This window comes from Haliotis cracherodii, unplaced genomic scaffold, assembly GCF_022045235.1.
Source record: "Haliotis cracherodii isolate W230 unplaced genomic scaffold, xgHalCrac1.p SCAF_7, whole genome shotgun sequence".
Taxonomy (NCBI): domain Eukaryota; kingdom Metazoa; phylum Mollusca; class Gastropoda; order Lepetellida; family Haliotidae; genus Haliotis; species Haliotis cracherodii.
The window spans coordinates 12540924-12555857 of record NW_027266330.1 but is presented as its reverse complement, the minus strand read 5'-3'; the positions used below and the strand labels follow the sequence as shown (position 1 = coordinate 12555857).

General features: G+C 39.8%; 1 protein-coding gene across 1 annotated transcript in view; it reads left to right on the top strand.

Annotated features, from left to right (window-relative positions):
* Positions 1-9957: 9957 nt before the first annotated feature.
* LOC139448485 (kidney mitochondrial carrier protein 1-like) overlaps positions 9958-14934 on the top strand; it is a 58547-nt gene continuing 53570 nt past the window's right edge. Inside the window, exon 1 of the mRNA XM_071230031.1 lies at positions 9958-10057. The gene's annotated coding sequence lies outside the window, so the exon portion shown is untranslated. The remainder of the gene's footprint in view (positions 10058-14934) is intronic.

The following is a 14934-nucleotide window of genomic DNA, read 5'->3' as shown; positions in this document are numbered from 1 at the left end:
CAGTTGATCATGTTTTGAGTTATGTCAAGATGCATGACACGTGTGCATACTGTCATCAACAGCGCGTGTTCTGTCTGCCTGATTCCCTCTAAGATGTTCAAGCAATTCTGTACTCTTAAAAAAAGTAGGGGTTACGCCGAAATAACTTGCCTTTTTCAAAACAGTAATAGATTTCAGTTTCTAGTAATAGTTGTGTGATAATATTGAACGCATTGGGAACATAGTAAAACCGGAAGTGAAGTATGACAGAAGATGTTATGACCGCCATAGACGTTAAAGGAGAAATGGTAAGATGGCAATTTTTAAAGTGGACGTTTTTGGATCAGTAGCGCGTAATACCGCCACGATTTGTCAAACAGTCAACCACTCCTCTTGCAGGTTCTGGCCAATTTTAGTCAACGTGGTCGGCGGAATATGACGTTGTCGCACATGTCTCTGTCATGTCCCAGACGTGTTCAATGGGCGAGTTATCTGGGCTCAATGCTGACCGTGGCATTCCATGGATGTTTTGACGCTGGCGCTGAGCATTAGTGAGTGAGTGAGTGAGTATGTTTTACGCCACTTTTAGCAATATTCCAGCAATATCACGGCGGGGGACACCAGAAATTGGCTTCACAAATTGTACCCATGTCGGGAATCGAAACCGGGTCTTCAGCGTGACGCGCGAACGCTTTAACCACTAGGCTACCCGACCGCCCCCGATGATCATTGACGATTCGTGCACTATGCTGAAAGACAAACACGTCGACCCACACGCCTTGCAAACTTAGATTTTGTTTCGAAATTAGATAGATACCAGACGTAATTTTTGTGGCAGGCAATTTTTGTTTCAACAGTCTGAAACATAATTATTATTTTTTCATATTTTTGGCGATAAAAATCCCAGCCACCCCCACCACCATCCCCAGATGGTAGAATAGGTCTTCAGCAACCCATGCTTGCCGTAAAAGGCGACTAACGGGATGGGGTGGTCAGGCTCGCTGACTTGGTTGATGCAGGTCATCGTATCCCTATTGCGTGGATCGATGCTCATGATATTCATCACTGGATTGTCTGGTACAGACTCGATTATATACAGACCGCCGTCATATAGCTGGAATATTCTAGAGTGGGGCGTTAAACAACAAACCAACCAACCAACCTGCTTCTGCCAGGAGGCAACCCAGTTCTGGAAGGATGATTCAAAAGACAAGTACAACTTCACAGAGTCATGCATGGGACTTCCTCCTTCCTTGTATCGAGATGGCTATGGCAGGGCTACCTCTACCAGAAAACGTTTGTTTGTTGTTTAACGCCGCACTCAGCAATATTCCAGCTACATGAATACCTCACTCAGACACAGTATACTGACTCCGAGCCGACCAGTCATTGTTTAAGCCCCATAATGCCCAGCGCCAGACAGGGTAACAACAAATACTCTCTTTTAATGTCTTTTGGTTTGACGCGACCGGGGATCTAACCCCGGACCTTCCCCGCGCAGGGCGAACGATATACCACTAGACCACGAAGGCGGTTCGCTGAGTACCTCGCTGTTAATTTATAAAGGCGGAATTAAGTCTCCAGTATTCGAGGAAGTAGTAGATCGAACTTGGCCACCAGTTCATGGAGCTGGTTTATAGTTTTTTAGACATTTCCTGTTAGTCTTAGTTAGTTATTCAGGTTTAAAAAAGTTAATACAATTAATTCTAAAACATAAACTTCAAAGTGTAGGATGTTGTAAGATGTCTTTCAAACGTAATCGAAAAACTCTTCCAAGAGAGCGGAAGATGTTGATGAAAAGGTCGAATATTTCAGACCGTGTGTAGCGTCGGAAATCGATTGGTAAACTCATTAACAACATGAACAAAGACAAATTTTTGGCAAAGTGTATTGTCCAAACACTCACACACCCTGGTACCATTGGAGTTGGAGCACTTGGTGCAGGGAGTTAATTAAATGCAAGACTTGTTTTCAACGTTTTCAACAAAACCCGAGTTCCAAATCGAACGCGCCGTGGTTGGCGTGCAGACAGCTCTATTGCCTCATTGGATTTTCAACCAGTATCTCTAATCGAAATCTGCATGGTTGCGTGGTAAATTTGTCCACAATCCACTTATATCCCCAGGCGAGACTTCGTCATGCGAAAAAAAAAACCCGTGCTTTTAAAACTAAACCTAATCAACGGAGGAGCTGACAACGGTGTTGGTTGTTGATGTGAGATGTAGTTTCATCCTTCATTAGTGATATCCCGAGGGTACTGACATCAACCTAGGCCTCGTCGAGTCGACTTTATGCTTGTGTTAATGCATATGGTATACCATATATTCGGAACGGTATTTTTGCCATAAAGTCTGTCATCACACATTCTAGCATCGACGTCTTCCTAGTACCGGTCTTCCGAGCGTAATACTGATAGCGGTAACCGGTTGCTTCCATGAAAACTGGTTCAATTCGGCAACAAATTATGAACTCCCCCGACCGTTTGTATACACGTAGTTTACATTGTATAAATACCAGTGTACATCAAGAATTAGTTTAACACTTAAAAGAGCACCTGTTCGGATTCATTGAATGACAGCCGTTCAACGCGGTGACACCTGTTTAACGTCAATAAAGGGCGTATGTTCAATGTTAATAAATGGCACCATTTCACCGTCAATAAATGGCACCATTTCAACGTCAATGAATGGCACAATTTCAACGTCAATGAATGGCACCAGTTCAACGTCAATGAATGGCACCATTTCAACGTCAACGAATGGCACCAGTTCAACGTCAATGAATGGCAGCATTTCAACGTCAATGAATGGCACCAGTTCAGTGTTAATGAATGGCACCATTTCAACGTCAATGAATGGCACCAGTTCAGTGTTAATGAATGGCACCAGTTCATGGTCAGTAAAGGGCACTCGGCCACTCACTCATTCAAATCGACCTGAAATATTGAACAAGTCGGCCTGCAGTGGACATTGTGTCTCCTTGTCTAGCCGGGTATGACCTGCATGAAGATGGCAGCACAAGGGCAGACTTTCATCCATCATCTCAAATTCCTTGATGCCAAGTGCACATGTCCAACTTGAGACGTAAGTGTATGCAAATTCAGTCTCGAACTAGAATCAATGTGAGAGAAGGGAGCGCTGGTTCAATACAAGCTTCATTCCTGACAACCCAGACAAGCTCTGCCACTCAATGGAAGGCCATGGCTAATTTTAACGTTCTCTCTCTCTATTTAAGGGGGTTTAAATCGAATTTGAGATTTTCCTAGAAATTAATACCTCCTCACTCGCACTTACAAGAGAGTACCAAGCCTGTTCCAGTGGACAGATATTCTAGCATGGACGTACAGGTTTTGAAACACTGGAATCAACTGCTCTGCGAAATGTATGGTTACATGGCAACCCTATATGGCCGCATCCTCGATTGTGCAGGGTATTATACTCGATAAGTACCCTGGACCCATTTGCCATAGCTTGACGTCACCTTCTCCATTCTTCTTAGCACAGAATTTCTCTCGCCTATGAGAGACATCTGATTGGATGGTTATTTCTAGCGTCGCGTCATTCAAATATGGCTAAAAATGAAAGCTATGGCACCTAGCAATTGCGTATTATTATAATAGGAAGGAGATATAATGTAATATATTATCTAGAATACTTCACTTACTTGATAACGGTGTTAGAACCTATACCGAAACGTCGCTCTTAATGGTAATAAAGAAGTGGTTCATCCATAAATTCTTATCCTTACTTAGAATACTTCAGCCGGTGCCAATGCTAAGAGTATTGTCCGAGATGTTGTTGAACGCTACGGTCAGCATAGTCATTATTTGGCAAACCAGTGACTGAAGTCATGAGCATCCAATCAACTCAAGGTTACGATGCCGCATCATCAGCCAACCGCCCGATCCAATTTAGCCGCCTCTTGCGACAAGCAGGAGGATCATGGTCCTATATTCTACACTGTCGGGAAAAAAGAAAGGATCCACCCTCGCATGCGTGTGTGATGATGGTCCAAAAATGAAGCATGAAGAAAGCGATATTCGATGGTGATGTATTTGATACGGACGTCACTGTGTTTGGACCTTAAGTTTGCAGTGTTTCGGCGACTGTTTTTAGCCTAGTGACATTTATATAACCTTTGTAAAGTTTTGGTCAAATTCAGTTTTCAAGTGTATACTTTCTTTTGCCCGGTAGTGTACATCGGTTATCTTGACATAAAGTCTCCACAATACATGAGAATACAAATGTGCGCACGTTTACAAAAATAAATCACGGTGAATTTCCGGAGATAAGGTTTCCGCAATATGAATGACTATGTCGAATTCAATTTCCATCAACAGACGATTTATTCGCCTGTGATAATTAATGTTGGTTGGTTGGTTGGTTGGTTTGTTTAATGCTGCATTCATCAATATTCCAGCTATATGATTGCGGCCTGTAATTAATCGCTTCTGGACCAGACTATCCAGTGATTAATATCATGCGCATTGATCCACACAGTTGGGATACAATGACATGCATCAACCAAGTCAGCGAGCCTGATCACTCGATCCCGTTAGTCGCCTCTTACAACAAGCATAGTCGCCTTTTACAGCAAGCATGGATTGCTGAAGACCTATTCTACCCCGGATCTTCACGGGTCAATTAACTATGGATAGCTTCGTGTCTTGAATATAATAAAAATATTTTCAAGTTGTCCTTGGCAACATAGCTCATCGGAACCTAAATCATTGAAGAAAATCAGGAACGAGGAGATCAACGATAAACTCAAACTGTGCGAAGGACAAACTAACAATTACATGCCTGGAAGAAGTCTAAATCGACGATCGTCTGGGGGTTTTGTTAGAAGAGGAATGTCTTTTCAGTCAGCGTTTCAAGACATTAAGGGTTTTTTTCTCTGAAAGGCTGAGAAAAACACATGGTGATTTCTTGTCACCCACAGCACATTATTTATCAGAGGTTCCATCGTGACCAGTAAACAGTGTATTTTAGGGCTTGAAAACTGAAGACTAATTATTGTTTTCCAGCATTTACACACATACCCCAATACACGCGCATACACCATCACACGCATGCGCGCACATACATCCACAACAACAAAGACACACGTGTACCCACACATACTAATGAGTGTAACGCACATGTTGTAGACTATATGTCAATTCAAGTTCATTCGACCGTCATTCCGCCCTTCCACGTGAAGATCTCCATGCAAACAGACATCACTGATTAGATATAAGCAGTTTCAATGTGCCGAACATGCAGGGATTCACAAGGTCATCAAACGAACTTGACACACTTATGGAAATGTTCCTTGACCACGTGGCTCAATTAAGGGATCACGAGGTCAGAGCAAATTTTCCTTCACGCGATATTTACACAAATACTTATTCATAATCACATAGAGACCATACACCCTTCGCATTCCTCTGAGGGATTATTCGCCTGCGGGCGCGGTATATTTTATTGATGCGATGTTTATATAAATATCATATGAATTATATAAGAGTAAGTGAGTGAGGGCTGTTTACACCAGTTTTAGCAATATTTCAGCTACCTGGTTTATTGTTTTGTTTGCTTGTTTTTTGTAAAAAGCCGCACTCGGCAATATTCCAGTTATATGACGGCCGCCTGTAAATAATCGAGTCCGAACCAGACAATCCAGTGATTGACATCATGAGCATCGATCAACGCAATTTGGATACAATGACATGCACCAACCAAGTCAGTGAGCCTAGTTGAAATGGGCTTGACAACACTGTATTCCTATATAGGAAATCGAACCTGGGCCTTAGGCGCGACTAGCGAACGCTTTATCCACAATATTGGTTTAAATGTTAGAATTTGAATTCTACTTCCAGATTCATCATATTCTTCAGATGGATGGATGGGTCATAAATAGGGTCAGGTTTTATGTCAATATCCGTATCTCAGCCATAAATTGAAAAAAAGCATCTAAGAATAATTATTTTTAATTACAAACAAAATGGTTACAAACATAAGACTTTAAACAGTCCCCTTACAATGCTGTTACCAAGCAGGCGTTGCCTAGCTCAGCGACCCGGCTTATAGAGGCTCGGGACACGTGCATGCTGGGTGATGAATTAGTCCTTATATGGCTTCTTACGCGGTGACAGATATCTCGGGCGTGACGTCATGCATACCAATGTATTGTACATTCCTGACACGGATTAAGGAAATAATCTGCCACAGATGAGAGACCGACATTGTTCTCACTCCTACATATATATAGTGTACGATAAGGTTAAAACATAGAAATGCACGCCCGACATGGCATTTGCTTAGTGTGTCTAAATGAATGATTGGTTGGTTGGTTTGTTGTTTAACGCCGCACTCAGCAATATTCCAGCTATATGACGGCGGTCTGTAAATAATCGATTCTGTACCAGACAATCCAGTTATTGATATCATGAGCATCGATCCACGCAACAGGGATCGATGACATGCATCAACCAAGTCAGCGAGCCTGACCACCCGATCCCGTTAGTCGCCTTTTACGACAAGCATAGTCACCTTTTACGGCAAGCATGGGTTGCTGAAGACCTATTCTACCCCGGAATCTTCACAGGTCCAGTTCTTGAAACTGAATGAATGAATGAATCGTTATGTTACAGGGTATACTCTAATAAAGTGTTGTTTCCACTCTGAAATATCAAATGTTCGTGTCTATTAATTTTCTTAAACAGTATGTTAATTATATATACTTATCACTGAACACGGGGGTCCAGTTTGCTGTGTAGAGTTGCGTCCCTTAGGCGTGTCGGATTCCTTTGAACGTGAGTTCGAATCCTGATTATGTTTTTTGGTTGTCACCACTGTACCCGTGCTCGTGGGTTTCACTGAAGTGGTTATCATCTGACGCAATTCGCTGTACAGAGTTTCGCCCCTTGGTCATGCCAGGATTCGCTAAACATGCATTGGTTCGGTTCTCCCTATATCATCCTTGGTTTGTGGGCGCCATGCCCGTGCATACTTTTGGGTGGAAAATATCTCCGACTGGCATCACTTGGCATCCCTACCACACCAAGGTGACACTCCGTGATTTACCTAAAACACGTTAGGTTGGTAGCCTAGTGGTTAAAGCGTTCGCTCGTCACGCCGAAATCCCGGTTCGATTCCCCACGTTTACATTGTGTGAAGTCTGATTCTGGTTTTTCCCGTCATGATATTGCTGCACATTTGCTGCCAATCTTCTAATTCACTCACTAACTCACTAAACCAACGTAAACCCCTGCCTTCCGGAACCCATGTACTATAAACTATTCCCAGAAGGTCGTGACACATATTGATAAGGTTTCATGAATGAAATACTTTTTGCTGACGTTTCTCTATAGATAATATAGATATGTTCAAGGTTGGCGCTATCCCGTACACTCTGCTGGACATGTTATGCCAAATGGTAAATTTACAATACATTGCTATTTGTATATGTATCATGTTTGGGAGAGGCATTCAGATAAGCAAAATTTGCTTGTTTGCCAATCCCTCCACTTTATGGAAATAAATATGTTTATATCAAATGGTAAATGAAATTGTGATACGCATAGTTGATATTTATTAAAATTTAATTTAATAACAATTCAAATAATATTTATTTTGGTACATTTTCGCCTGTATCGACTAAACAAGCCTTACATCTATTGTCAAAATCGTCAGTAATTTACACCTCTGACACAAGGCGGTTAAACCTTGACATTAAATATATGTAGGCGAGGTTTTTTTAATGCTCTCGTCACCACTATTCCACCTGTATTCCACTTGTTAAAAAATTGTCGATTGTTGACCATCAAAAAAAGTGACAACTAATGACACTATCGTCACAAAGACTATAACCACTCGGTCCCTTTTAGTCGAATATTCGACAAGCAGGATTTATTGGGGCCAGTTCTGTGTGCCGTGATGTAACACGTGACGCGCCGAGATATAACTGGAATACCGTTAAAAGCGGCGTTAAACCCAACTCACTCACTCACTCACTCACTCAATTTGTTTGATAGGCATTACTTAGAAGTTGACGGATGACAAGGTAGACACAATTTTATGGATAACAACTTTTTTAATACTGTAAAAAGCGATGTTTCGGTATAGATAGTTATCCCGTTGTCAAGCAAGACTGAATAAGGGACATAGTGCAGAATATATATAGTAGGTGGAGGATTAACAGTAGAGGATTAACAGTAACAATAATTGCATACCTGAGTGGGATAACATAGATAGGTGTTGACAACAAAGGGAGGATGCTGTCACAACACGATGGACAGAGAACACATAGGTGGAACCCAATAGGGACATGAAGCCAATAAACAGGATAAGTAATTATTGTTTGATGAGTTCATAGTAGGCGGGTGGGATGAAATAGCCTTGATCTCTGTTGATTGATGGCTTGTGGCGGCGAATGTGGACCGCTTCTGTAGAAGTTGTATGTTTTCTTATTTATTCAAACACTTTGTGTATTTGTTGCTTCAACATTGCTGTCGGGCGAGGGTTGGACTTGGCGCCGCTTTAAAGAAACATCGGTTCAAGAAAACCAAGAACGGTGTCAAAAGCTGTACCAATGAGGAATCAAACCCGGCCCACTAACACATATATACGAGCGAATCCACTCATTAACTGATTTTACGGTTAACGCTGATGTGTCTCGTAAATGTAGGATAGGATAGGATAATTTTTATTCCATACTGAAAGGCCTCAGGCCCATAGTACAATTCTGTTTTCGGGAGTGGTTACAGATCCGTTTAACAGGTCATATTCTAATTAACATAGCATGATAAATGAACATTGATAGATTTTTTAGAGTATCTTTATCAGTTGTTGACATGATCGTTGTAATTCTTTGTAAAGTGGGATGTACATAACCAGGCAGATCAATATATTTTCTTCTAAGGTGGTCGTATTTTGGACAAACTAACAGAAAATGAAACTCATCTTCAATCACATTTAAATCACATTGCTCACATATTCTCAATTCTCTGTCTATGTTTCTATGCCTGCCTACTTCGATCCTAAGTCTATGAGAGCTGCATCTAAATTGTGCTAAACTTATTCTAAACCTTTTAAAGTTGATGTCAAACAAATAGTATTCTGGGGAAATTGTTGTCTTGAAAAGCTTGTAATAATTGCATTTTTCTGAACTTAAAACATGCGATGCCCATTTTTGCAAGTATATATCCTTAAGTCTTTGGCGTAAAGATACTAAAAATGAATCTGGATTGTTTGGTACACATTGATTACGCCAAACATACCCATAGCTGCAATCATTTGATAACGACTTTACCTTATATACCCAATTGCGGCTTCCATGTTTTTCATACAATAACATAAATGTAATCATCCGTAGTTTTCAGTGGTTATCTAATCTAAATATGCACGAGTCCAGGACGTGATCGCTCATGTAATAATGACATTGCACAACAAATCTGCCTAAATCACTGCGAAATACTGATGAGACTGGCGCCAGGCTCTGAACTAATATTTCTATCTCAACATATGTACACGTGATGAAGTATTGGAAAATAAAATATATCTAATAGATTTGTTAATATATATTTTCTTACAGTGAGAATTTTGTTTACCCCAAGAATCGTTGTAAGGAACTTTTTCTCCACAGAGGCAATGTGTTGTTTCTAAAATCGGAAATTTGAACGCGTTAATAAATCATAAATATATATATTGTGTATTTTGAAAATTGTTTTATCATATAAGAACCTTCTTCTGTCGCTGTATAAAAACCAAAACAAGAAGGCAGTGTTATCGATCAACAAATAATATTTCTTTGGCGATATAGGTAAAATAAGGATGCAAGTTAATCATTGACATTGTTCCGTTACTTTCCAAAGTGTGCAACTTCGAAACCGTCATCGTTCATACATGTACTTCGTCGCAAATCAATCCTCAAATGGGCCCCATTTTCGGCATTCTGTCAGCAGATGGCGCGCATAGCTCACTTCCGCAATCATACGTCAGTCTGTGAGACGATACACGCTTGAGAAGCGGTCGAATTTGATTTCTCTGGAAAAGCATAGGATTTCGTTAATGAACAGCGTTAATTGATCACACCGGTAAGTAACAGTAGTTATTTAATTATGTTAAATATGAGTGTATTTTAGACGTTGTTATTCACGTACTTGGGAGACAAGCTGCGATAACATGCTCCACACGAAAATCAAAGAAACCGGCCTAGGCCAGGGAAAGCATGAGTGAGACTAACAGAAACGGCGAAGTGAAGCTCCGAGGCAGATCATGAAGGTTAATTCCTTGTCATCAGTACAGTTTCTCAACTTTCTGTGGATATCTGATTGACAGTGATGACATATTGTCATTGACGAGTTAAAATTGAATAATCCTCTCCCATAACATTGATAGAAATATTCACGTGTACTCTGAGTAGAGGAAATATGGGGCCTTTTTAGGGTTTAGATTTTGTATACAGAATCGGCACAAAAATGTTAAATATTTGTTTGATGTGGAAAGAGTAAAAACTATCAATTCCATTGTATAAACTATAAAATGATGGCTTAACCATACTCTCATTAAAAGTGTTTGATAAAAATTGATGATTTATGAAGTGCAGTGAAAAATCAACAAAATGTATTGATTGGCTTTTGAAATGCTGAGCTGCTTATAGTGACATCATGTGCTGTAATAGCACATTGTGTATATTCACTGAACGATATGTCCTCAGTCTCAAAATCTATATTATCGGCATGACATGTCAGAATCACGCAGTATGTGAATGAACTGAGACCATACATTTGGAGTAACTTTGTACTTACTATGTTTGTGTTATCTGGATCAGGATTAAGTAATTGTGTGTGTAATTATGACAGCATTTCCCAGTCTCTTAAAGTATCCAATGTCTGCATAGAGCGAGTTGTTGCCACTGTACTGTAGGGATGTTTTCATCACAAACACGCATGCAGAAACTCGACACTGATAGGCCTCATCCCTGACTGATGATGAAATGTTTAGAGGTGAGGCTAAAACTAGGTCACAGTCAAGTGACATTTTCAGCTGGCCCTTGAGTACAGACACTGGTAGTGTTAAGTGGGAATACATAAGTGATCCTCAAGTACTTCACTGTTGTTTTGTCAGTTTGTATTATTTGCACGGATAACATTAGAAATGTAAAAAATATGTGTCCCAGAAACATTCAGTAACCCATGCTTGTCGTAGGCGACTAACGAGATCGGCCGGTCAGACTCGCTGACTTGGTTGATGCATGCCATCGCATCCCAATTGTGTGGATCGATGCTCTTGATGTCAATCACTGGATTGTCTGATCCAGTCTCTATTATTTTACAGACAGTCGTCATAAAGCTGGAATATTGCTGAGTGCAACATTAAAGAGAAACAAACCAAACTATTTATAGCTTTACAACGGAGTATGTAGTCCTGGTATCATAAGTTAAAAAAATAATTGATCCTACTGGTTGTGTTGCTGTTGTACTGATGAAGTGCATCAACATTCTCTCACTAATTTCTACATCTTCTGGTTGATGGGTTTACTCAAGATGATTGGGTAGAGACATCTTAAATATCGTGTATTATATATGAAATAGCATTTTTCCCCGAAACTTGTTATCAGGGGTAGGGATTGTGCATTATAGTTTCTCAAATGTATACAAGAATAAATGGTAGTGTTCTGAGTTATTCCATTATACGCAAGAATACATGACAGCGTTCTGAGTTCATCCATTATGGCCTGAGAGGACAATAGCTCCGTGAGTGATATTGATTACCAGATGATGATGTTGACAAGCTGTGGCTGGTGCCATGACAGAGATATTTGTCAGTGTATTAGCAAATGGTAGCATTATCCTTCCCTGGGAATTACTGTACGTCCATTTAGATCCTAGGTCAGTTAATCATTGTACAAACTGGTGATTATCAGCTCTTTTGAAACTAATGATTTTCAGCTCTTTTGAAATGAAAATCAACCTCACCCACCCTGTCACCCCAGAAATAATATTATTGTCAATATTATTATTAAAAAATAATATTTCACAATTTGGGGCTTACATTTGGCTAACATATTTATGATGTTTGTGAACTCATTGCTGAAAATATTTTAATACTGGCTAGAATTGCGCACAACCACCAGTAGCTGAAGTGATGACAAAATCCTGCTGGTTCCCATGATCCGCAGCGAGGTGGCCTAGCTTTGGTTACTGGTGGCCTATAGCCATGTTTTAAACTGTATAAATAGTATTGTTATGCCTAAATATGTTTGAAAAAATTCTTTTTTTAATATGGCCCTGAGTAAAGATAAGATATATCAGAGCTCCAGATAAGCTGCGTATCTGCGTAAAATACACATAAAAAATGCAGAAATATGCAGTAAAATAAAATCCAAGCGTATCAAATATGCAACGAACATTACAGATTCGCTACAAAACTAAAACTTGTGCGTATCATCAAAATATTGTGAAGTTACCCTGCATATTCGATTAGCAAATCAGCAACTTATTTTGAAATTATAAACGGACATTCTGTCAACCTTGCCAAACTCCACGATGACAGTTACATCATGATCATTTGCCATCACACTTTCTTGTGGAAGTAACGTGGTATTTTTGAGTCCTATAAAGCTCTCGAACCCACACAACACCAGTTTGCAGGGACTGGATGAATAGCTTTTTTAAATATTTAACTTAAATACCCACATGTGTAAAAACTAGTGGGTAACAGAAATTTGAATACCCAGATAGAATTACTGATACCCAATGATTTTAAAATGCATGGGTAAAATGCCCACAACACCAAAAGCTTATCTGGAGCTCTGGATGTTTGTGAATTCATTGCTGAAAATATTTTAATATTGCGCACGACCACCAGTAGTGGTCCCCATGATCCCCAGTGAGGTGGCCTAGCTTTGGTTACTGTTGGCCTATAGCCGTGTTTTAAACTGTATAAATAATATTGTTATGCCCAAATATGTTTGAAAAAAATCCCAACAATTTAATATGACCCTGAGTAAGGATAAGATATATGGATGAACAACTTCTTTATTACAATTAGGAGCGACATTTTGATGTAGGTTCTAACAAGAAGTTGTTCATCCATATATCTTATCCTTACTTCGTACTCCATCTTCTAAATGCCCATCAAAGAAATATAACCTTGCAGCTATGACTCACTTTTAAATATATCAACTTGGTCTCATCACTATATGGCTGAAATAATGCCAATGCAGCGTTAAATTTGAACTTCCTCACTGACTATGATGTGTGTGTCATGTTTGTGTTTATATTTCATGAGTGTCTATGCATTATCAGGGGACACATCAAGGACAAGGCTACCTGCCTCCTGATATGGCTACAGTACTTGATAAAACAGAATGATCGAGATATGCTAGATAGCAGGGTTTGTGCAGAATCATCGTTGGATGTATTCCTGGTACATAGCTGTAACAATGCATCAACAGACTCCTATATTTAAAGGCCACTTCCATGTATGGAAATTATGCCTAACTGTAGACATTCACTCACTATTTACCTAACTGTATACATTCACTCACTTTATGCCTAACTGTATACATTCACTCACTTTATGCCTAACTGTATACATGAAATTACTTTATACCTAACTGTATACATTCACTTACTTTATGCCTAACTGTATACATTCACTCACTTTATGCCTAACTGTATATCTCAGTTTATGCCTAACTGTATACATTCACTCACTTTATGCCTAACTGTATATATTCACTCAGTTTATGCCTAACTGTATACATTCACTCACTTTATGCCTAACTGTAAACATTCACTCAGTTTATGCCTAACTGTATACATTCACTCACTTTATGCCTAACTGCATACATTCACTCACTTTATGCCTAACTGTATAAATTCACTCACTTTATGCCTAACTGCATACATTCAATCACTATATACCTAACTGTAGACATTCAATCACTATTTACCTAACTGTATGCTCTCATTCACTACATTGCTGAACATTATACATTCATCCACTTTATGCCTAACCGTATGTATTCACTCACTTTTTGCCTAACTGTATACATTCAATCAGGGGGCACGCTGGCCCAGGCTTCTAAGACGCCACGATTCGCTGTGCAGAGTTGTGTCCCTTGGGTACGCCAGAAACCTATGATTGTGGGTTCAAATCTCGGTTCGCCCCGATTATGTTTCTAGGTTTGTCAGCACCATACCCGTGCTTGTGGGTTTCACAGAAGTGCTAAACGTCTGAGACCTGCGTCACTTCGAGCTTTCCTCCCACATTAAGCTGATACGCCGTGATATGACTTGAATATTATTAAAAGCGGTGTTAAAAACCCAATTCACTCACTCACTATTTGCCTAACTGTATACATTCTATCACTATTTGCCTAACTGTATACATTCATTCTCTATTTGCCTAACTGTATACATTCATTCTCTATTAGCCTAACTGTATACATTAAATCACTTTATGCCTAACTGTATACATTCAATCACTATTTACCTAACGTTATTCACATACACAGGTAGAATCTAAATAGATTTACTACCATGATAGGCCTTACTACCATGATTACATATTTGTTTCATCACGCCATGGACATGCACTCTTTACCCCATCTCTGCAATCCAGGTGTGTGTCTTCTCTCTCCTTGACAGTCGCTCCGAGGTATGCGACATCCGTGATGTTTAGTGTCTCGTGTAGAATTCCCTTGTGTCAGTCAACGCTGTCTGGTCTGTGAGCTAGGATAACAAGATCCACCCTCTAGGCTTGACTTTCTGTTTAAAGACACTGGTCTCCTGCTTCTCCTGACACTGTGGCTGTTTGGGATTAAAGTAGCGAGGGTTTGTCATCGGTGCTCGCGTTGAGTGAACACTGAGAATGTTAATGAATGAATAAACGCTGATTGGATTCTTGTTGGAGGGAATTAGATGGAATTTGATGGTATGAGGAAGATTAAAGTAAGTCCAAA